This window comes from Peromyscus maniculatus, chromosome 1 (genome assembly GCF_049852395.1).
Source record: "Peromyscus maniculatus bairdii isolate BWxNUB_F1_BW_parent chromosome 1, HU_Pman_BW_mat_3.1, whole genome shotgun sequence".
NCBI lineage: Eukaryota > Metazoa > Chordata > Mammalia > Rodentia > Cricetidae > Peromyscus > Peromyscus maniculatus.
In genome coordinates, this window is record NC_134852.1 from 51337834 (window position 1) to 51359613 (window position 21780).

Sequence of the window (21780 nt, forward strand, 5' to 3'; positions counted from 1 at the left end):
ATGGAGGCCTTTTCTCAGTTGAGGTTCTCTCTTCCCAGATGACTCTAACTTGTGTCAAGTTGATAGAAAACAACAACAACATCAACAAAACAGGACACTTTCCAGACAAATTATTTTGCTTAATGCGTGTCTGTATGTGCGCATGTGTGGCATGCTTGTGCCTCTGGATATGTGTATGTGAGGAGTGAGGGGAAAATTTCAGGTGGTAGTGTCAGGAATGTCATCCACCTCCTTTGTAACAAGGTCTGCCATTGGCCCAGAGCTCAACAATTCGGCTTGACTGGCGGGTCAGTAAGCTCTGAGAATTCTCCTGCCTCTGCCTCCCCAGTGCTGGTATTTCAAGTGCATGTCATCAAGCCAGGCTTTTTAAAATAGGTACTGGGCCTAGAACTCGGGAACTATTGATTGAAAGGCAAGCATGTTACTGTGCTCCAGCCCCCTGACAAGCTGTCCTTTAAATGTGTCTTAGGCTTCTGTTTCAGCTGACTCTCAGACAGCACCCACTTGTGTGGGATAGTTTTATGTCAGCTTGACACAGGCTAAAGTCATCTGCGTGGAGGGAGCCTCAATTGAGAAATTGTCTCCATAAGATTTGGCTGCAGGCAAGCATTTTCTTAATTAGTGATTGATGGGTGAGGGTCCAGCCCATGGTGGATGGTTCCATCCCTGGCTGTTGGTTCTGGGTTCTGTAAGAAAGCAGGCTGAGGGGGCTGGAGAGATGGCTCAGAGGTTAAGAGCACTGGCTGTTCTTCCAAAGGTCCTGAGTTTAATTCCCAGCAACCTCATGGTGGTTTATAATCATCTGTAATGAAATCTGATGCCCTCTTCTGGCCTGCAGGGATGCAGGCAGAGGACTGTATGTATAAGATAGATAGATAGATAGATAGATAGATAGATAGATAGATAGATAGATAGATAGATAGATAGATAGATAGATAGATAGATGACCTTAAAAAAAAGAAAAAAAGAAAGCAGCCTGAACATGCCATGGGGAGCAAGCCAGTAAGCAGCACCCTTCCATGGCCTCTGCTTCAGCTCCTGCCTCCAGGTTCCTGCCCTGTTTGAGTTCCTGTCCTGACTTCCTTCAGTGCTGAACAGGCTGTGGAAGGGTAAGCCAGATAAACCCTTTGCTCCCCAAGCTGCTTTGGTCATGGTGTTTGGCTGCAGCACTAGAAACTCTCACTAAGACAGCACTAGATGGGGAGGGAATGTTGATTGGCTTATATTCGCTACAAGCACGTCTCCTCTGAGCGCTTCTGAGTGTGTGCCTCATTGAAGACAAATCTGACATAGACCCTTTCCCATGGTAAAACTGACAGAGTATAAGATAGAGGCCCACGGTGGGGCAGGAGCCCATACCACTTACAAAATGAACCTTCTTGCATGAGAGGTGGCTGGCTGGAAGTGTGCCTTTTCATGGGATTCTGAGCACTTCTGAGCACATGGCAGAAAGAAGGGGGTGGATAGGGTTGTTTTGGGGGGTGGGGAGGGGGCGTGCATTACTATTCTTTCTTTGGGACAAGGTTTGATGTAGCCCAGGCTGGCCTCACACTTGCCGTGTAGCTGAGGATAACCTGGGTGTTCTAATCCTCCTCCTCCTGTCCCCACCCTTCTAGGGTTACAGGTGTGCACCACCAGACCTCCTTTACACCATGCTGGGGAGAGGCTGGCTCCAACTCAGTGCTCCATCGTGGAGCACCACAGAGAGAGGAGCGGTAGCCTTGAGCACTCCATACACAAAGGCCAGGGACCCCTAGTTATGGAACAAAAGATGGAAGGTCTTGAGTATTCCGGCAAACTCTGACTCCTGCTTAGCCACCTCCAAGAGAACACAGCACCGTTAGGCAAGGTCTCTCCCACTGGTCTGCAATACTCTTCCCCATTCACTAGCATCACTGGCCTTGTGTCTTGGTTGCTATTCTACTGTCATGACAAAACACCATAACCAAAGCAACTTACAGAAGAAAGCATTTAATCTGGGGTTCACGGTTTCAGAGGACTGGAGCCTATGCCCATCATGCCAGGAAGCATGATATCAGGCAGACAGGCATGCAGGAGGGAAGGAAGGCAGGCAGGCAGGAGGGCAGGCAGGTAGACAGGCAGGCAGGCAGGTAGACAGACAGGCAGACAGGCAGGCAGACAGGCAGACAGGCAGGCAGACAGGCAGACAGGCAGACAGGCAGGCAGGCAGGCAGGTAGGCAGACAGGCAGGCAGGCAGGCAGGCAGGCAGGCATAGCACTGAGCAGCAGCTGAGAGCTTCCATCTGATCCACAAGTATAAGACAGAGAGCAAGCACACTGGGAATGGTGTGGGCTTCTGAAACCTCAAAGCCCACCCCCAGTGACACTCCTCTTCCAACAAGGCCACACCTCCCCATTCTTCCCAAACAGTTCCACCAACAAGAGACCAACCATTCACACATATGAGCCTATGGGAATCATTCTCATTCAAACCACCACACCATGCTTCTATATCAGGTGTGGACTCACCTGGCCTTAGGAGATGGTACACCCACAAACACTGCACCACACGTGCTGAACTGGAGAAGATGGCTCCCTGGACAGTACCAATGAGACAGCAAATACTTACCAGTACTGAAGATTATCATGACTACCTTCTCCTAAAGATAACACAAAGAATTCAGAGCATTCAGACCACAGGAGGGGCCCATGAAGCATAGGAATACTGGACCTAGAGAGCCCTGGGTACAGTGCATACAAAGCCACATCTTCATCACCAGCTCTGTGGGAGGGCAGTAATGGGCATTTCTCTGAAATGCATATTTATAAAAATGAGAAACAATAGTCACTAAGCTGGATGTGTTGGTACACTCCTACAATGCCAGCACTCAGGAGGCTGAAGTTGGGGCATTGGTGTGGGCTTGAGGCCAGCTTGGACTACATAGTGAGACCCTGTGGTGGTTTGAATAAGAATGGCCCCCATAGGCTCATATATTTGAATGCTTGGTCATCAGGTAGTGGCACTACTTGAGAGGGATTAGGAGGTGTGGTCCTGTTAGAGTAGGTGTGGCCTTGTTGGAGGAAGTGTGTCACTGGGGGTGGGCAAGCCAGACCCAGTGTCACTCTCTTCTTGCTGCCTGTGGATCCAGATACAGAACTCTCAGCTACTTCTCCAGCACTATGTCTGGTTGCATGCTGCCAGGCTTCCTGCCATGTTGATGATAATGGACTCAACCTCTGAAAGGATAGGCAAGCCTCAGTTAAATGCCTTCTTTTCTCAGAGTCATCATTGGTCATGGTGTCTCTTTACAAAAAGAGAACACTGACTAAGACAGAGCCTGTCTTTAAAAAAAAAAAAATCAGCCAAAAAGGAAATACAATAACTGAGCAGGCAGACCCATCGGTAATAAATAAATGTTTATATGACAGAACACCATCTTTATCTTATTTCCTTTTATTTAAAAATTTATTGCCATTATTTATTCTCTCTATCTCCCCCTCTGTCTTTCTCTCCCCGTGTGTGTGTGTGTGTGTGTGTGTGTGTGTGTGTGTGTGTGTGTAAAACAGAATACATGTGTGGAGGTCAGAGGACAACTTGCAGGAGTTGGTTCTCTCCTTCCACTGTGTGGGTCCTGGGGACACAACTCAGGCCATCAGGCTTGATGGCTATTGTTCTTACCCTATGAACCACCTCATCAGTTTATTTTGTTATGTTTTAAGAGAATTGTTTGTGTATGCGTATGTGTGTGTGCACCCACAGAGGCCAGAAGGCGGTGTTAGATCCCTTGGAACTGGAGTTACAGGCCTTTGAGAGCCTTCCAGTGTGGGTGCTGGGACCCGAACTCAGGTCCTCTGCAAGAGCAATCATGCCCATCACAGGAATGTAGATGAACTTTCTCGTTGAGATCCCCAGCTCACAAATAATGACATGGAGACTTATTATTAATTATGTAAGCTCGGCCTTTGCTTAGGCTTTTTCCTAACTAGTCCTTAAAACTTAAATTAACTCATATTTTTTAAATCTATGTCTTTTATGTGGCTCAGCTACCTTTGCTTTGTACTACCCATCCTGCTTCCTCCCCATCTGACTGGCCACTCCACCTCGTTCCTTTCCAAGTCTCCTGGCTTCTCCTCCATGCCTAGATTCCTCCTCCTCTTCCTTTCTCTCCCTGGAAATCCCGCCTCTACCTCCTGTCCAGCTATTGGCCATTCAGCTTTTTATGACACTAATCACAACCCCACAACCCAGGAACAAGGGTGTAGCTGGAGCTGAGGCTGCATACAGACCTGACAACAGGATGGGAGGTCTGGGTAAGGCAGGAGCAAATGCTGGCCCTTCATCTCCCGGACTATACATCACTTAGACTTCGGGACAAGTGTGAGCCATGTCTCTATATGATCCGTGTGTTAGTTTGTGGTCGCTGTGAGCAGCTGCCGAACATGATGTCCAAGACCTGTCCTTAATTGTCCTCATCTTCGTATCCCTTCCAGCACATGCCTTGGATGCAGTATTACATTTAGCGTTCTCTTCTTTCTCTCTGAACTGTACATTTTGTATTTCTTTGGGGGAGAAAAAGTACATGATCTTATGGTGAACCCACCTTTCTAGGGCTGGCTCAACTCTCAAGGGAGGTGACAAGGGAGTGTCTCCATCTAGAGGGAGATCCTATTCCTATATTCCTGTATCCTATAAGATATTCATCTCTGGGAGAATGCAACCTGAGACAGACTGAACCCCTCTGACTTCCTTCCCAGCTCAGTTTTTGTGGGAGTCCATGATAGCAAACACCACACGGTGAAGAGAGGTGTACCCATGAAGAAAGGAGGAGCCGGAATAGTCTTTATGAGACTTCGATACATCCCTGTGGAAACTATGGAAGCCAGATTCTGGAAGCAGGCACATTTGCTGGGTGGACAACAGTCATTGGTCATGTCTGTGGGGTGCTTACCATTCTCAGGGGGCCTATTACAGTGATGCCTATAAAACCATTCCTTTTTTATGGCTATGTAATAGATTGCCACACATATAGCAGACTAAGACAACACCCATTTATTTATACATTTACTTAAGCATTTATTTTTTCTTTGTCTCGGGTGGGGGGTTGGGAATGCATGCTATGTGTGTTATAGGAATCCTGTCACCGGTCTGTTAGCCAACTGAAAGGAGTGTTTGGGTCCAAGAGGCAGAGTTTTCTTTGGGAAGGGATGTGATCCAAATAAAGACAGGGCCAAGGGATGCACAGGCCCTTTTGAAATGAGGAGCATGCACCTAGCAGAAAATGGAGCAGCAGCTGACTTGATTTGAATTTCCCCCTTTCTGTCTAATCAAAAAGGAAGGTTTTAACTTTAACATAGTAAAATTGCATACAACAAAACAGTTGTCAAGTAAGAATTACAGTTGCAATATCGAGTTTATTTCTATTTGACAAAATTAGAGAATTTAATTATTCATCCTATCTTTTAATTATCTATCCTATCTTGGTGAGTCCAGAGTTTTATGTCTAATTTACCCTTCCATCATAACTAAGAAAAATTATAACTATAACTATCTAGTCTTCAGCTCCATAAAGACCCCAGAAGAATGCAGTGTTACCTAAAGACAGGGATATTAGACTGCCTGGACAGTCACCCAAAGTTGCTCTGTAATGTTGGGGCATCCAGCTGTGGCCTATGGGCCTAACATATCTGACAGACTTTCCTGTGAAGCAGGGAATTTTGAGGGACTGTCTTACCTTGTCTTGGCAAAGTTTGGTAGTCGCTGTTTTTGTATACAGCTGGTCCAGTTTGGACAGTAACTGTCAGCAATTGAGGTAAGGGCAGTTTCTTTGCCCACATGGCCAGCTTTGCCATAATGAAAATAAATTGCATCTGGAGTTTCTCCGATCCCCATCAGCTTCTCTGAAGTAGATTGGTACTGCCAAGAGTAGATGTGTCTTACTGTCATGAAAAGTTTAAGTTATTAAACTTTTAAGTAATTAAAACATTTCAAGGCCAGGCAATGGTGGTGCATGCCTTTAATCCCAGCACTCAGGAGGCAGAGCCAGGTGGATCTCTGTGAGTTCGAGGCCAGCCTGATCTACAGAGTGAGTTCCAGGACAGGCACCAAAACTACACAGAGAAACCCTATCTCAAAAAAACAAAACAAACAAACAAAAATTTTTTTTTTTTTTTTTTTTTGGTTTTTCGAGACAGGGTTTCTCTGTGTAGCTTTGCGCCTTCCCTGGAACTCACTTGGTAGACCAGGCTGGCCTCGAACTCACAGAGATCCGCCTGCCTCTGCCTCCCGAGTGCTGGGATTAAAGGCGTGCGCCACCACCGCCCGGCAACAAACAAAAATTTTAAATGCCATATTCTGTAGGTCTTTGAATTGTTTGAGGACCATCTATCTATTTAAATATATTTCCATATATAAAAACATATCTAACATGAGTATAAGTTTAACAATTATAGATGACTATTAATCTGTATTTCTTAATTATACACTATATTTTTAATTGAACTACATAAACAATACCTTAAACGAGAGTAGAAATATACATACAGTATAACAAAATTAAATTTAAATTTGTATCAATAAACTAAAATGTATACCAATGTAAATTATTTTGAGATTAACAATTGCTTTTTAGATAAAAATAGATTCAATAATCTACCCTTTTTTTCCAATCATAATAATCTACCCTTTTCCCATCATTTTTATATCATATCCTCCTTTCTTCTTTTAGAAAGAGATTGACTACGACTAATAATAATTTGTAACCAACCCCCCTTAAATGAAAACATTTACAAGCAATATTTTGGGAATGTGGGCACAGTTTTCTAAACTACTTCCTGCTGATTGGTGGGCACTGGTAATTTTAGAGGGACCCTGAGGTAATTGTTAAGTCTTGGCTGGAGTATTTTGTGAGGCTGGATCATCTCATTCAGCAGCCTTGAAGCTGTTTTAGACGTTGGATTATCTGGGCTGTTTTTATTGGTGTCTGGTCCCCTTGTTCTGAAAAATATATGTTTAAAAGTAATATACATATCTGTATTAATATAAATATAAGCTGTGTGTTGTACATAAGCCAGCCAAAGATTTTTTTTCTGTGTTTGATCGGGAAAAATATACATGAAGTGTCTTGTATTTTACTTCAGGTTTATTTTCCCATGTCTGTAGTCAGGATTTCAGGGGGTCTTCCTCAATCAAACCTGATTTTCCTCAACACAGAATGAATCCACAGACTCTTATTTTCTGTGGAAACAAAAATACAACCTCTCCCTGAAAGGGACATACCTTTTGACTTACATTTTGAAGTCAAGATAATTTTAAAGTACATAAATTGGTTTAATTTAGTAGCTTTCACAATCAAATATCTCTCAGCAGTTACCATTTACCCATTGACAGTCAGAAAAAGCTAAAGACAACACAATAAAATATAGAATTCAGACTCTCTGTGTATTTTCCATCTTTACATAGCTTATTTATTTATTTATTTATTTATTTATTTATTTATTTATTTATTTATTTTCCGAGACAGTGTTTCTCTGCGTAGCTTTACTCCTTTCCTGGAACTTCTGCCTCCCAAGTGCTGGGATTAAAGGCGTGTGCCCCCACTGCCCATGCCTGGCAATCTTTTTTTTTTTTTTTTTTTTTTTTTTTTTTTTTTTTTTTTTTTTTTTTTTTTTGGTTTTTTCAAGACAGGGTTTCTCTGTGTAGCTTTGCGCCTTTCCTGGAACTCACTTGGTAGCCCAGGCTGGCCTCGAACTCACAGAGATTCGCCTGCCTCTGCCTCCCGAGTGCTGGGATTAAAGGCGTGCGCCACCACCGCCCGGCCTGGCAATCTTTTTTTTTTAACCTATGACTGTTTCTACCCTTTCTCTTCTCTCTCACAAGCCTACGCACATTTTTCAAACACACTGTGACCCGTTTAGAGTCCTTTTGTCTGAATCTGTCCTTACTGTGTGTCTTTAACCCTTTTTGTCTGTAAGAGCACAAACCCTGAATCTTCCACGCAGTGCTCGGCTGGGGGACATTTCTCTGTGCATGGCTTATGTGAGACTGTGGGACTCCACCATGCTGCGGCTCAAGCATGCAGGCCGCCACGTGTTTTCTGTACTACAGCCTGCCTGAGAGACATGAAGTATGAAGCTGCTCTTGGCTCTGTTTTGTGTGTCTAGAACCCCCTTTTTAAGCTTTCTCAGGCTGTATGTGGATGTACGTGTCCCAGGTTGGGCGGCCATTTATGTGTCCCTCTAAAGTTCAGAAGACAATCTCAGAAGAATAAAACTAACACTTTGTTGTTGTTTGTTTGTTTGTTGTCTTAAAACTGTAATTTTGTTTTCTTTTGTAAAAATAAACTGGGAGTTAAAATTGCTCCAAAAGCCATAAAAGCGAAATGAAGTACACACAGAAGGTCATAAAGTTGTGGGGTAACGGGTAGGGAGGGACAGATTGTACCAGCACAGACCAAGCTGGCAATTCGGGGTGCGGCATTGGGATGGACCAGGGGAGCTGGAGAGATGGCTCAGTGGCTAAGAGCACTCAGCTCTTCCGGTAAGACCTGGGCTTGTTTCCCTGCACCCATATGGTGGCTCACAACCACCTGTAACGCCAGCTCCAGGGGAATCAATACCCGCGCAGGAAATGCCTGAGAGTCAACAACGATGAAGGGACACACACACACACACACACACACACACACACACACACACACACACACACACAGGGGCGGGGAGGGGAGAGAGAGAGAGAGAGAGAGAGAGAGAGAGAGAGAGAGAGAGAGAGAGAGAGAGAGAGAGAGAGAGAGAGAGAGAGAGAGCTCACATAGACATGTGCACACACGTAAATACATTTTTTTTTAAGTTGGGACAGCTTGGATGAGGCCTGCTCAGGTTATAAGGCCAAAGTCAAGGTGTGAGCATGCTGGGCTTGGGGGGGGAGCGCAAAGGAGGACTCTGCAAAGGCTCCAAGAGCACTGGGGTGGGGTGGGGTGGCTTGGGGGTGCCTACATTAGCTTCTCCGCACGGGGCTGCTAGGTCTATTCTGACCACTAGAGGGCACAAGAACCACGATTCCCGTGCCTTCCACCGGTGCTTTTGCTGCTGTGGCCCAGATGCCAGAGCGCCCTAAGTCAGTCAGATGCCTCGTGTGTGTGTGTGTGTGTGTGTGTGTGTGTGTGTGTGTGTGTGTGTGTGTGTGTGTGTGTGTGTGTGTGTGTGTGTCCCGTGTGTGTGTGTGTGTGTGTGTCCCGTGTGTGTGTGTCCCGTGTGTGTGTGTGTATGTGTGTGTGTCCCGTGTGTGTGTGTGTGTGTGTGTGTGTGTGTGTGTGTGTGTGTGTCTCCCTTCATTGTTGTTGACTCTCAGGCATTTCCTGCGCACACGAGAAAGAGCACCTGAATTCAGTGGTTCTCATCCTTGACTATGCGAAAGAGCTGTTGGAGCTTTTAAAAATGCCTGTTTCTGACTGGAGAGATGTCTCAGTAGTTAAGAATCTCAGTAAGATCTCAGTTAAGATATCTCAGTTAAGATGTCTCAGTAGTTAAGAATCTCCTGCTCTTGGAGAAGACCTGGTTTGCTTCCCAATACCCACATAGCAGCCCATAACTACCTATATAACTCCAGCTCCAGGGGGTCCAACTCTCTCTTCTGGCCTCTGCCAGTACCTGTATGCACATGGTGTACATAAACTTATGTACACGAATATATGTGTTTTATGTGTATGTATATACATATTCATAAATATATGTATATATAATACCTGTATTTTTAAAAATCTTTAGCTATTTTTCCTGATTGAAAGCCAGGGTTACACATCCTGGGATCATAATGATCCATCTATGAAGCAAAAGGATCAGAGTGAATTCAGAACCAGCTAACTCTGTCTCAGTCCCTGCCCCTCCAACTCCCCCCACCCCCTCAGCCCTGTCCTGTTTAACGGTAAGCCATTCTAAAACAGAAAAGAAAATGATATGGGGGACAGAAATAGAACCGAAGAAAGGGGATGGGGAGACAGAGGTGTGCAATAGAGGAGAGTGTATGTAGTTAAGAACAAATTGTAATGAATGAGACATATGTATGAAAAAACAATAATAAAACCCATCAACCTTAAAATTCAGCTGAGCCAGATGTGGTTGCGAACATCTTTAACCCCAGCCCTTGGGAGGCAGAGGCAAGCAGACAGATTCCTGTGAGCTCCAGGCCAGCCTGATCTACGAAGCAAGTTTCAGGACAGCCAGGCCTGTGTGGTGAGGCCCTATCTCAAGAAAATAAAAATAAAAATAACTAATTGAAAAACTCCTGATTCAGCCGGGCGGTGGTGGCACATGCCTTTAATCCCAGCACTCGGGAGGCAGAGCCAGGTGGATCTCTGTGAGTTCGAGGCCAGCCTGGTTTACAGAGCGAGATCCAGGACAGGCGCCAAAACTACACAGAGAAACTCTGTCTCGAAAAGCCAATAAATAAGGAAAGAAAAGAAAAAAGAGAAAGTCCTGATTCGTGGGCATCCACCTCCAAAGACGATTCTTCCTGACCTGGGGTGTGATGAGATGATTATTTATTGTTATTGTTATTTGAGACAGAGTATTTCGACTTAGCCCTGGTGGTGGCGCACACCTTTGATTCTAGAGCTCGGGAGGCAGAGGCAGGCGATCTCCATGAGTTTGAGACCAGCCTGATCTACAGCGCAAGTTCCAGGACAGCCAGGGCTACACAGAGAAACTCTGTGTCAACGACAACAAAAAGGAAAAAAAACCGAACAGATTTTTAGAGTTGGGATACGGCCCAGTCAATAAGCACAGGAGCCTGAGCCTGGATCCCCGGGGATCCAAGTGAAAAGCTCAGCATGAAAGTGTAGACGTGTAAATCGAGCACTAGGCTGGCCTTGAACTCACAGAAATCCACTTGCTTCTGCCTCCCAAATGATAAAATTAAAGACGTGCACCACCAGGCCTGGCTGAAGTTTGCTCTTTTGACTAGACCGGCTGAGCAGTGAGGCCCTGGGATCTGCCTTTCTCTATCCCCAGAGCTCTGGCTACAGACAGGCATCACCATGGCCACCTTTTTACATGGGTCCTGAGGACACAAACGTAGGTCCCCATGCTTGTGCGCCGGGCACGTTACCCACTGATTGTTTCTCAGCCGTGTGTGTGTGTGTGTGTGTGTGTGTGTGTGTGTGTGTGTGTGTGTGTCACACTTTTTAAAAATCAGGAACCCACTCTGGAGGTAGCTCACAGGTCGCTATGGTGATGGCATCAATCCCTTCTTGAAGACAGAGACTGTGAACTGACCACCTCCCTCCCACAGGCGCCTTCTCTTAATGCTGTTGCAATGGCAATTCAATTTTCAATGACTTTAGAGGGGACCACGGCGCCATTCCTCTCCGACTACCCTCCCCAAACTGATACCTGTGAGTCTTATTGAATTAATTTTCAGTGACTGTATCATGTCACTAGGAACACAGACGTCAGGCTGAGACGTGTGTGCACCGCTGTTAGAGTTCCCTCTGGTGCAGCCCTCTCTGCTTTCCCTTCCGCCCGGAGCTGGGCCACTTTGTTCCGTTTGGAGAATTTCGTCTCGGTATCTTTGCGCTTCCACTCCACTCTGGAGCGCCGGGATGTTCCTTCACCATCACGTTGTGTGGAACCTCCGTTTCTGTTTCACGGGATCAACTCAAAACACAGCTCTTGCTCCAGAGGGAATGGGGCTAGTTTTTCTCAGAGCCGGTAAGATGGCTCACCAGGTAAAAGCGCTTGCTGAGCAAGCCTGGCAGCCTGCGTTCAATCCCCAGGACCCACCTAAGGGTGGACAGGGAGAACCAGCTTCACAAAGTTGCCCTCTGACCCCCGCATGCCCACTGTGGCACAATAGTAACTTTATTTTTACCGTAAAAAGAGGGGCTGGACAGATGGCTCGGTGGTTAAGGATGTGTGATGCTCTATCAGGTGGCCTGCATTCAGTTGCCAGCACCCGTGTTAGGTGGCTCACAGATGCCTGTAAATCCCCCTCTGGGGGATCCAGCGTCCTCTTCTGTCCTGGGAAGACACCTTCACACACTTGGCAAAGACATGCATAACATAGACATAAATACAAACAAAAACCTCTAAAAAAAAAATCAAAACATAAAAAGAGATCATTTAATCTGAGCCAAATATGAGTGGTCATGGCCCAGGAACACAAACTCAGACTACCCCAAATGACGAGCTCCACTGTCAAAGTAGTCACATAAACTTCAGTGCCTGTACCAACCACGTTGGTGGGGCCTTGAAGTTAGCAGGTGACAGCAGGGAGGGGCAAAGCTCTCCTACAGGTGTCAGACTCGTCCTTAACATTCTTAGTGTTGCGGTCTGGAAGCCAGTGTTCTCCTAGGCAACAGCATTCCTAACTACATTACCTAGAGCTCAAAGACATTAGGTCAGAGGTGGAAGTCGCTACTACGTGGCTGTTAAGAAGACTGAAGACAGGCTGAGATAATGTTGACTGCCCGTCTGCAGCTCTCCGCCTCTACAATTACAAGGTTCCAGTCCGCCTGCACGGCCTCCAAGCCAGACGTGCCTTTGTCGGGCAGCCTCTGCCCGCACTGGTTCTCTCGCTCTTCTTTGGTGGGAATATCTTCCAGAAGCCTCCTCAAAGATTGCTCACGGGTAATCTCTCGAGGCACTGACCTTTTGAGCCAAGACACTGTTTGTCCCCAAATGGCTACTCTTCTTCTTCTTCTTCTTCTTCTTCTTCTTCTTCCTCCTCCTCCTCCTCCTCCTCCTCCTCCTCCTCCTCCTCCTCCTCCTCTTCTTCTTCTTCTTTTCTTTTTCGAGAGGGTTTCTCTGCAGCTTTGGAGCCTGTCCTGGAACTCGCTCTGTAGACCAGGCTGTCCTCGAACTCACAGTGATCCTCCTGCCTCTGCCTCCCAAGTGCTGGGACTGAAGGCGTGCGCCGCCGCCGCCGCCGCCACCACCACCACCACCGCCGCTGCCACCTGACAAAATGGCTACTCTTACTGGCACTTGGTTGGTCGCTGTATGGAAGTCTAGGTTAAACAGCTGGTTTCCTCCCCACCCCCACCCCCACCCCCGAACTGCCAGTGTCCTTTCAGCTACCATTCCTGCAGCTTATCAACTGCACCGAGAGTTCTCCAGGCCTCCTGAGTCATGTTCAGCTGTGGGAAGTTTGCTTTCGGTGTTTCTTTAATATTTTACTTACTGCTGTACTCTCTTTCCTATTTCTTGAAATTCTGCATTTATACCCCAATTTTCTTATCTTTTCTGTTGTTATCCATGTTCAATTTTTAGTCTACTAAAACTCTGCCACTTCTTGTAACATTAGTAGATGATGTTTCATTTACCAGCTTAATTTTTTAAAGATTAAAATGTGTGTGTGTTTGTGTGTGTGTGTGCGTGCACGCATGTGTGCACATGAGTGCAGGTGCATGCAGAGGCCAGAAGAGATCTCCTGGATCTGGAGTCATGCGTAGTGGCGGTGAGCCACCTGAAGTGCGTGCCGGAAACTCTGCACGAGCGGTGGGTGAGAGAGAGAGAGAGAGAGAGAGCCCTAACCACCGGGCTGCTTCTCACCAGTGTAACACGTCCTCTCCTGTTTCTAGTTTCCTGGGTGATTTTATTCAGGCATCAATGTGAGTTGCCTAGATTTTTTTCATCTTTTTATCTATTAATTAGTTGGGTTCCATTTATTGATGTGCTATGTCAAGCCATCCTTACATTCCTGGCATAAATTGGTCTGTGAACTATAGTTCACTAATATTTTATCTATTGTGTTTGCATCTATGTTTATGAGTTTAATATTTCCCACAATGAAAATGGTCAGATTTTGAAATCATGGGGTATTGAGAGGGGTTAGAAGGGCCCTGACTGCTATCCTAAGTGGCAGCTGGGAACAGAGGGAAAACCAGGTCCTGAAGCCCTGAGTACGATAGGGGCCCGGAACAAGCTGTGTTTGAAGCCCACGGTGATCTAAGATCAGACAGCCCCAGCGCGACCACGGCAAGCAGTCGCCCCACGGAGTGGGACACGGTAGTAGTTACCAGTGCAAAGGTGACTGGAACATGGCTGGTGCAAACTCACACTATGTGAGCTGTTTTGGGGTGCCCTTCCCATGGTGGAGTACCTGCTAGCTGCCACTGCTTTGGTGAGAGGAGAAGCCAAGCCACAGACTAGGTTTGGAAGGCTCCTGGCAGGCGTGCGTGCCCTCGTCTCTCTCCAGGTTTGACAGCTCTGTCCTGACTGGTTGCCTTCTCCACCCCATTTGCTTGCACAGACCCAGCGGATCCGATCCGGGCACCCTGGCTGTCTATAACGAGCCACATAGGCCTCTGTCAGCAGTCCTCCAATTGCTTATCCTCAGCCATCCTCACTGGAGCAGGAGAAGATGAAGGAGGAGGTAGGGGAGATGGGAAACTGCCTTCAAGACTAGCAGGAAGCTGGGAGTGGTGGTGCACCCCTTTCACCCCAGCACTTGTGAGGCAGAGGTGGACAAATCTGGGGGGGTTCAAGGATAGCCTGGTCTACATAGTAAGTTCCAGGACAGCAGGGCTAGCTAGAGAGACTTTGTCTCAAACAAAGCAAAAAACCCAGCAGGAGACAGCCTTCATATAGACTCGGGCCCTGAGGCTTTTGCCTCAGGTAGGGAACTCACTGAGGCTCCAGCTGCTCTACCCTCCAAGACAGGTCCTGTGGTCAACAGTCAAGGAAACCCGTTCCTGCCTCAGCCTCTGAGCCTCTATGCTCCCACTGCAGAGGAGAATCCATTCTGGCTGCTGTCCCCTGCCCTCTAAGATCTGCCATTTCTGAGGCCTGCTGCTCTGAGCCTGTGACTCTCGTGGAGATCTACGAGACAGTGACATTTCTAATGTGTATCAGCAAACTCTCCGCCCCCCTCCTGCTGCTACCAAGAGTTCAAGTCCTAGGGTTCCATTTAATTGTGGTCTCCCCTGCTTGAATTGTTCATTTCCCATTAATAAAGTTCCCCTTGGTCGCTTGCCCTTAATCTCTGCCCACTTCACTCCTGGGGAGAGCGAGACAAGAAGAGGGTCGGAGAGCAGAGAGCCCTCTCCCTTTCCTTCCTAGAGAGCATTTCATTTAGAAGGGATTACTGTTCCCTTGGAAACCTGATTCAGAACCTTTTGGTCGGTCTGTGCTTGTGTGGAAATGGTGACGTGAGATGGTGAGATGCCGAGTTGTAAGGGTGTGTGTGTGTGTGTGTGTGTGTGTGTGTGTGTGTGTGTGTGACTATTAGCTCAATTATTGAATTTTAATGTAACTCACGATTGTTTTTCTTGAGTACATTTCAGTAATTCCTAGGAACTAGACCGCTGTGTCTAAGTTTTAAATACATTGACAAGAAGTTGACTAAAATATACTCAATATTTTCATATTTGTTGGATAAGTACCTTCCCCCTGACTGGCATTCTCTTCCTCCCTCTCTTCCCCACCAATGTACCTGAAGTTTTGCCAGTCTTCTATATGTAATAAAAAGAATACATATGTCCTCCTCCTGATTGTATAAAATTTGCTCATCAGTGCATCCAAGTCTGTGTTTTCCCCGATTAAGTGAACTTCTGTGTTGTCTATCAATGTTATCTGTTTCCTGTTTTATTTTGAAGCAGGGTCTCATGTAGCCCAGGCTGGCCTCCAACTCATGATCCTCTGCCTCAGCCTCCCAAGTGCTGGGATCACAGACATGTGCTGCCATACCCCTGAAAGTTGGTTCTTTTAAGAATGCCTTTGCTTTTGTCCACTGTTAAAGCCACACCGCCTTTCATGTTATTATTTCCTCCTTGTTCTTCCCTCCACGTGTCTGTGGTTTGTCTTGGAAATACCACACAGATAGGTCTTTGCTTCTTGATTGAAAGTTTTTTCCCTTTAACTTTCAATACATGGTCCATTTTCTTGTATTATCATTGTTCATTTTTTCCAAAGATTTATTTTACTTTTATTTATGTGTGTATGTGCATGCGAGTGTGGTGTCCCTGGACTCCAGAAGAGAGCACTGGATCCTCCTGGAGCTGGAGTTACAGGCAGGTGTGAGTCATCCGGTGTGGGTGGTGGAATCCACACTCTGGTCCTCTGGAAGAGCAGCCAGTATTGTTAAGCACCGAGCCATCTTTCCAGACCTACAGTTGTTCATTTTTAAAAACATCCCATCACCTGTGTCTTGTTTATTTTCTCTGTGTGTTTCTTCTTTTTCCTCTGGTGTCTGCAGACTGACAATTTCTGCTCTCAGTTGGATTCCACACCCCATTGTTTCACACAAGTTCCATCTTCTTACCCATTCTTGTCAGTAGCCCTCGCTCCCCTTGAGCAACACAAAGACTGTGAAGCAAGTTCTCTCCAATGTCCATCCTGTCGGTCATTATTACCATGCACACGGGCTCTGGTGGATGTTTTTTTAGATTTGTTTATTCTATGTTTTTACGTGTCTGAGTGTTTTGCCTGCATGTATTTATGTGCACAGAGAACATGCCTGGTGCCTGCAAAGATCAGAAGAGGGCTTTGGATGCCCTGGGACTGGAGTTACAGATGGTTGCAAGGCATCGTGTGGGTGACTGAACCTGGCTCCTCTGCAAGAACACCAAGTGTTCTTACCTGCCAAGTCAACTCTCTAGCCCTTACTTTGTTTGTTTGTTTTGAGACAAAACACTATGTAGCCCAGGTTGGCCCTGAATTTATAATTCCTCCTGCCTCAGCCTCCTGAGTGCTGGGGTTACAGACCCCTACCTCTAAGACCACCTCTTAGGCCTGCCTTTAAGTTACTGTGGCTCACACATGACTGAGGGGAGTGTCTTCCTTCATGCCATCTAATCAGGAGCTTTGCAGAGAGAGAGGAGAGAGAGCCTTTGTCTCTTCCTGACAGGAAACTTTCCTGGTGACAGGAACCATGTGACTTCTAGCATCGTTCCTGAGCTACAGGACCATGTGCTGAGAGTGTCTGCACCTTCCTCTGCCCTCGGCCCTGCCTCGTGCCTGGCAGACAAGCTGCTTCCTGCCCAGACAAGTGTGTGTTGACTCCGCCAGTGCCAGACCTCATTGTCAGCTGGTTCCAGCTGCCGGTTTGTCTCACTCTTCACACTCAAAACAAGCGGCTGTTGGTCTGTTCAGCACGGCCCCATTCCCTCTTGTGGTCTGCTGGCTGAGTCTGAGACCATCTCTGCAGGCACATTTTCTTTCCTGGCTTTGTAGACTCTTGTTTCTTTCTTTCTTTTTGGAGACAGGGTCTCATGTCACCCAAGCTGGTCTTGAACTCCTTTCAAGACAGGGTTTCTCTGTGTAGCTTTGTGCCTTTCCTGGAACTCGCTCTGTAGACCAGGCTGGCCTGGAACTCACAGAGATCCACCTGCCTCTGCCTCCAGAGTGCTGGGATTAAAGGCGTGCGCACCACCACCGCCCGGCGAACTCCTTATCTTGCTGCCTCAACCTCCTCCACTAAGAACACAGGCAGATTCACCATAGCTGTCTTCAGAGACTGGTGACTCTGCTCTGGCAGTGGGCATAGCATTTCTGAATTCCCCTTGCTGGCCAGGTGCAATTCTACAAGAAAGAACATAGCAGTCATTCTATTTGGAAAGAAAAATGTAAAGATTTTTTTTTTTTTTTCGAGACAGGGTTTTTCTGTGTAGCTTTGTGCCTTTCCTGGAACTCACTTGGTAGCCCAGGCTGGCCTTGAACTCATAGAGATCCACCTGGCTCTGCCTCCTGAGTGCTGGGATTAAAGGCGTGCGCCACCACCGCCCAGCACATGCAAAGGTTTTTTAAAAATTGTAGTTTAAGCCGGGCGTTGGTGGCGCACGCCTTTAATCCCAGCACTTGGGAGGCAGAGGCAGGCGGATCTCTGTGAGTTCGAGGCCAGCCTGGGCTACCAAGTGAGCTCCAGGAAAGGCGCAAAGCTACACAGAGAAACCCTGTCTCGAAAAACCAAAAAAAAAAAAAAACCAAAAAAAAAAAATTGTAGTTTAAGTTATGCGTATTTATGTCAGTCTGTGTGTGGATTTGTGCGTGTGAGTGTGGTTGCCTGTAAGGGTGAGGCACTTCAGTTCCCCTGGAACTGGAGTTACAGGCACTTCAAGTAAGCCACATCATGGAGTAAGCCACATCATGGAGTAAGCCACGTCACAGAGTAAGCCACGTCATGGAGTAAGCCACGTCATGGAGTAAGCCACGTCACGGAGTAAGCCACGTCACGGAGTAAGCCACGTCACGGAGTAAGCCACGTCACAGAGTAAGCCACGTCACAGAGTAAGCCACGTCATGGAGTAAGCCACGTCACGGAGTAAGCCACGTCACAGAGTAAGCCACGTCATGGAGTAAGCCACGTCACAGAGTAAGCCACGTCATGGAGTAAGCCACGTCACGGAGTAAGCCACGTCACAGAGTAAGCCATGTCATGGAGTAAGCCACATCATGTAATGCCCATGTCTCTCGAGGCCCCCAAACAAGACCACCTCAGAGCCGATATGCGATGCAAGCACAAAGGGGTTTATTACAAGCCCAGGCTTGGTCCTCGTCCAACACACTGGCTAGCCAGGTGAAGGAGGACGGCCCTGGGCTCTCAGGGTGAGGGGTTTTTAAAGGAAAAAACCCAAGCTGGGGAAGTACGAGCTTTGGCATTACAAGGTTAGGTGACTGGCTGGGTGCAGGAGAATTTTTTCATCAACAACGGCTCTCGAAGGATGTTTGGAGTGTTCCCAGACATTGTCCAAGGACATTTGAGCCCAGTAGATATTGTTTATCATAACTACTTCTTGACCAGCAGCCTTCCCACCCTGGTGGGGTCGCCTTGACCAGGGTCCTACTGGTAATTTGCATTTCCCTAAGAGCTATTTTGAAGGCTATTTTAAGTTTTACTGAAACTTATTTCAGCTTCTATTCTATTACTACTAGAAATGCAGTTTTTCTTTAAAATGAAGTTTGTCTCAGTCTCTCACGTGAGTAAGCCTCGTCACGGAGTAAGCCACGTCATGTGAGTGCTGGGACTCGAACTCCCAGTCCTCTGAGCAGCACGTGCTCTTACATGCTGAGCCATCTTCCCTCACCCCCCAGCCCTTCCCGGAGCTGTGTCAGGGGTGAAGCACCCATGCTGAGGCATGTAACAGATTCGTTCCCTTTCCTTACTGCATAGTATTCTATGTTATGAATCTATCACAATTTGCTTAATCATTCTATCATCAACAGATGTGTTCTTTCAAGCTTGGGGCCACTACAAAGACAGCTGCTAATATAATTTTTAAGATATGTAGCTTTTAGTGGACATTTAGAGTCTTCACTTGAGTGTTGTAGCAGGTTGAATTGCTCTGTCCCCAAACTGTCTGTGTCCTAACTGTGGCCCTTACCCTATTTGGAAAAGGGATCTCTGTAGAGGAGAGTAAGTTCAGGGTCCCAAATTGAAGCTGTTTTGGATTTTCCTACAGGACTAAACGCAATGACAAAAGCTAGATGTGGTGGCATACAGCTGTAATCCCAAAACTCAAGGCCAAACCAAGAAGAGCACCAGCTCGGAGTCATCCTCAGTTATATGGTGAGTTCACAGTCCGTCTGGGCTGCATGAGACCCTGCTTCCATCCCCAACAAGACAAAAACCCAGCAAATAAAAAGGAACTGCATCTAACTATAAATGTCCTCATGAGGGCATGGACTGACCAGCTCCCCTACCATCCAGGCCCACAGCAGGCCCTGGGTTGGCCCACCCTAGGATCTACCCCATCCAGGTCCTGCCGGAGCTCATGAAGGGACTGGTCATGTTAAACGATACCCGTAAGATCGCCAAGACTGGGGCGACCACAAGATATCCCAGAGGGGTTCTGGTGAGGACCCAGTGATGATGATGTACCGGAAACCAGAGGCCTTGAACCAGACCAGTGACGCATTGCAATGACCATTTGCTAGTAAAGCTGATGAGACAAAAGGCTATAACTATATGACACACCAAGGCCTCCAGCGCCACCAGGACAACTGAAGAAGTGTTGGAGAGGCGGGGAAGGAGGAGCAAAGTGGTTTGTCGTTGCTGTTGTTGTTGCTGATTTGTTCTGGTTTAGTTTGGCTTTGGTTTTTGCTTTTGTTTGCTTGATTGTTTGCTTTGTTTTGTTTCCTTGTGAAGGGGTGAGGCAGGGGAGGATATGGGGGACTGGGAGGTGAGCGGAATTGGGGTGTATGATGTGAAACTCCCAAAGAATCAAAAAAAAAGTTAAATTTAAAAAACAAAAACAAAACAAACATAACCAGAAACAAACAGAAAAGCCAATGTCCTCATGAGAGACACGGGGGTGGAGTGGGGTGCTGTGCAAAGCCCGAGGGAGAAGTCAGAATGGGATCGCCACAAGCTAAGGTGTGTCCGGTGCCCACAGAGTCTGGAAATGGCAGGGCAGTCAGGAATGACGCCTGACACCTACAGAGACCCGCTGACAGCTGGCTCTGGAGTGCCAAGGAGGCACACGTCTGCTGTTTCAAGCCTAAGTCTGTGGTTTTTTATCACAGCACCCCTGGGAAACGAACAGACACTTTTAACTTTGTTAACAAAGCATGGTGGCTCCCTGTTGTCTCAGCACTTGGGATGCTGAGGCAAGGGGATTACCATAAGTATGAGGCCAGCCTGGACTACACAGTGAGTCCTTGTCTTAAAAATATATTAACTTTGGTAATATCCATCTGTATTCGTTTTTAATATGTACCAAACCTGAAAAAGAATTGGAACGAGGTACCATTTTTATGATCGCTTTACAGGAAACTTAGGCACGAGGATGCACAGTCTCAGGAGCAGCCACACATCTTTCAGGCAGCCTGGCTCCAGGGCTCAGGAACCTGAGCTTCATCTTCAACACCCTGGCCAAAGTACTGGAGGGTGGGCACGATGGCTCAGTGGTTAGAAGAGTTCAATGCCAGGCCTGATGGCCTGAGTTCAGCCCCTGAGGCTCGCAGTGGTGGAAGGAGAGAGCTTTACACACACACACACACACACACACACACACACACACACACACTCACACACACACTCACACACACTCACACTCACACACACACTCACACACACTCACACACACTCACACACACACTCACACACAGACACACACACACACACACTCACACACACACAGAGACACTCACACACAGAGACACTCACACACACACACTCACACACTCACACACTAAATAGACAAATATGTAAATACAATTAAGGAGGTATTTTGCCAGCTCCATTCTGTGCCACATTTATGGCACCTGTGCATCTATTTCATTTTCAACTGAACTTGGCCTTCCATACAGTTCTGGGCCCTGGGAAGTCCAGGAACCTCGTCTGGCATCAGCTGAGGGCCTTGCCGCTGGGTCCTATGTGGCAGTGAAGGGCAGGACATGGTCAAGGAGAGCTCAGGAGCCTCCAAATGGAAATTCCAATAAAGTATTTTGAGAACAGACTTCCCCATGCCAAGCTATCACTTTATTCTGAGAGCAGGTGATGTGTCAATCCCAAATGGGCCCCACTGGTTCATATTTTGAACATTGTGTCCCCCGACTCCAGATACAATATTCAAGCTATGGAGCTCTTAGGAGGTGGGGCGTGACTGGCAGAGATAAGTCGCTAGGAGCAGACCATTGGAGGTCACAGCCAAGCCTGCTTCCCATGGTGTTCTCTTAGCTTCCTGTCCTGTTCTCTCATGTCCCAGTTCACCATGAGGGAGGATTCCCCCAGCACAGACTCCTGCCAGACTGTTCTCCCAAGACTTCCTCCCCACATTAGACATAAATCCCCTGAAACCGTGAGCCAGATCCACCTAGTCTCCCTCCAACTGTTTCTGGCAGGTGCTTTGGTCACAGTGACACAAGGGTAACCCACACAAGTGGTGT

At 47.0% G+C, this 21780-nt stretch overlaps 1 long non-coding RNA gene across 1 annotated transcript; it reads left to right on the plus strand.

Moving 5' to 3' along the window:
- The first annotated feature begins 11396 nt into the window (after positions 1-11396).
- Positions 11397-14935, plus strand: LOC121825647 (uncharacterized). The gene is made up of 3 exons (XR_006067961.2): positions 11397-12582; positions 14207-14329; positions 14613-14935. It is a non-coding gene; the product is annotated as an uncharacterized LOC121825647 (long non-coding RNA).
- The last annotated feature ends 6845 nt before the right edge of the window (positions 14936-21780 follow it).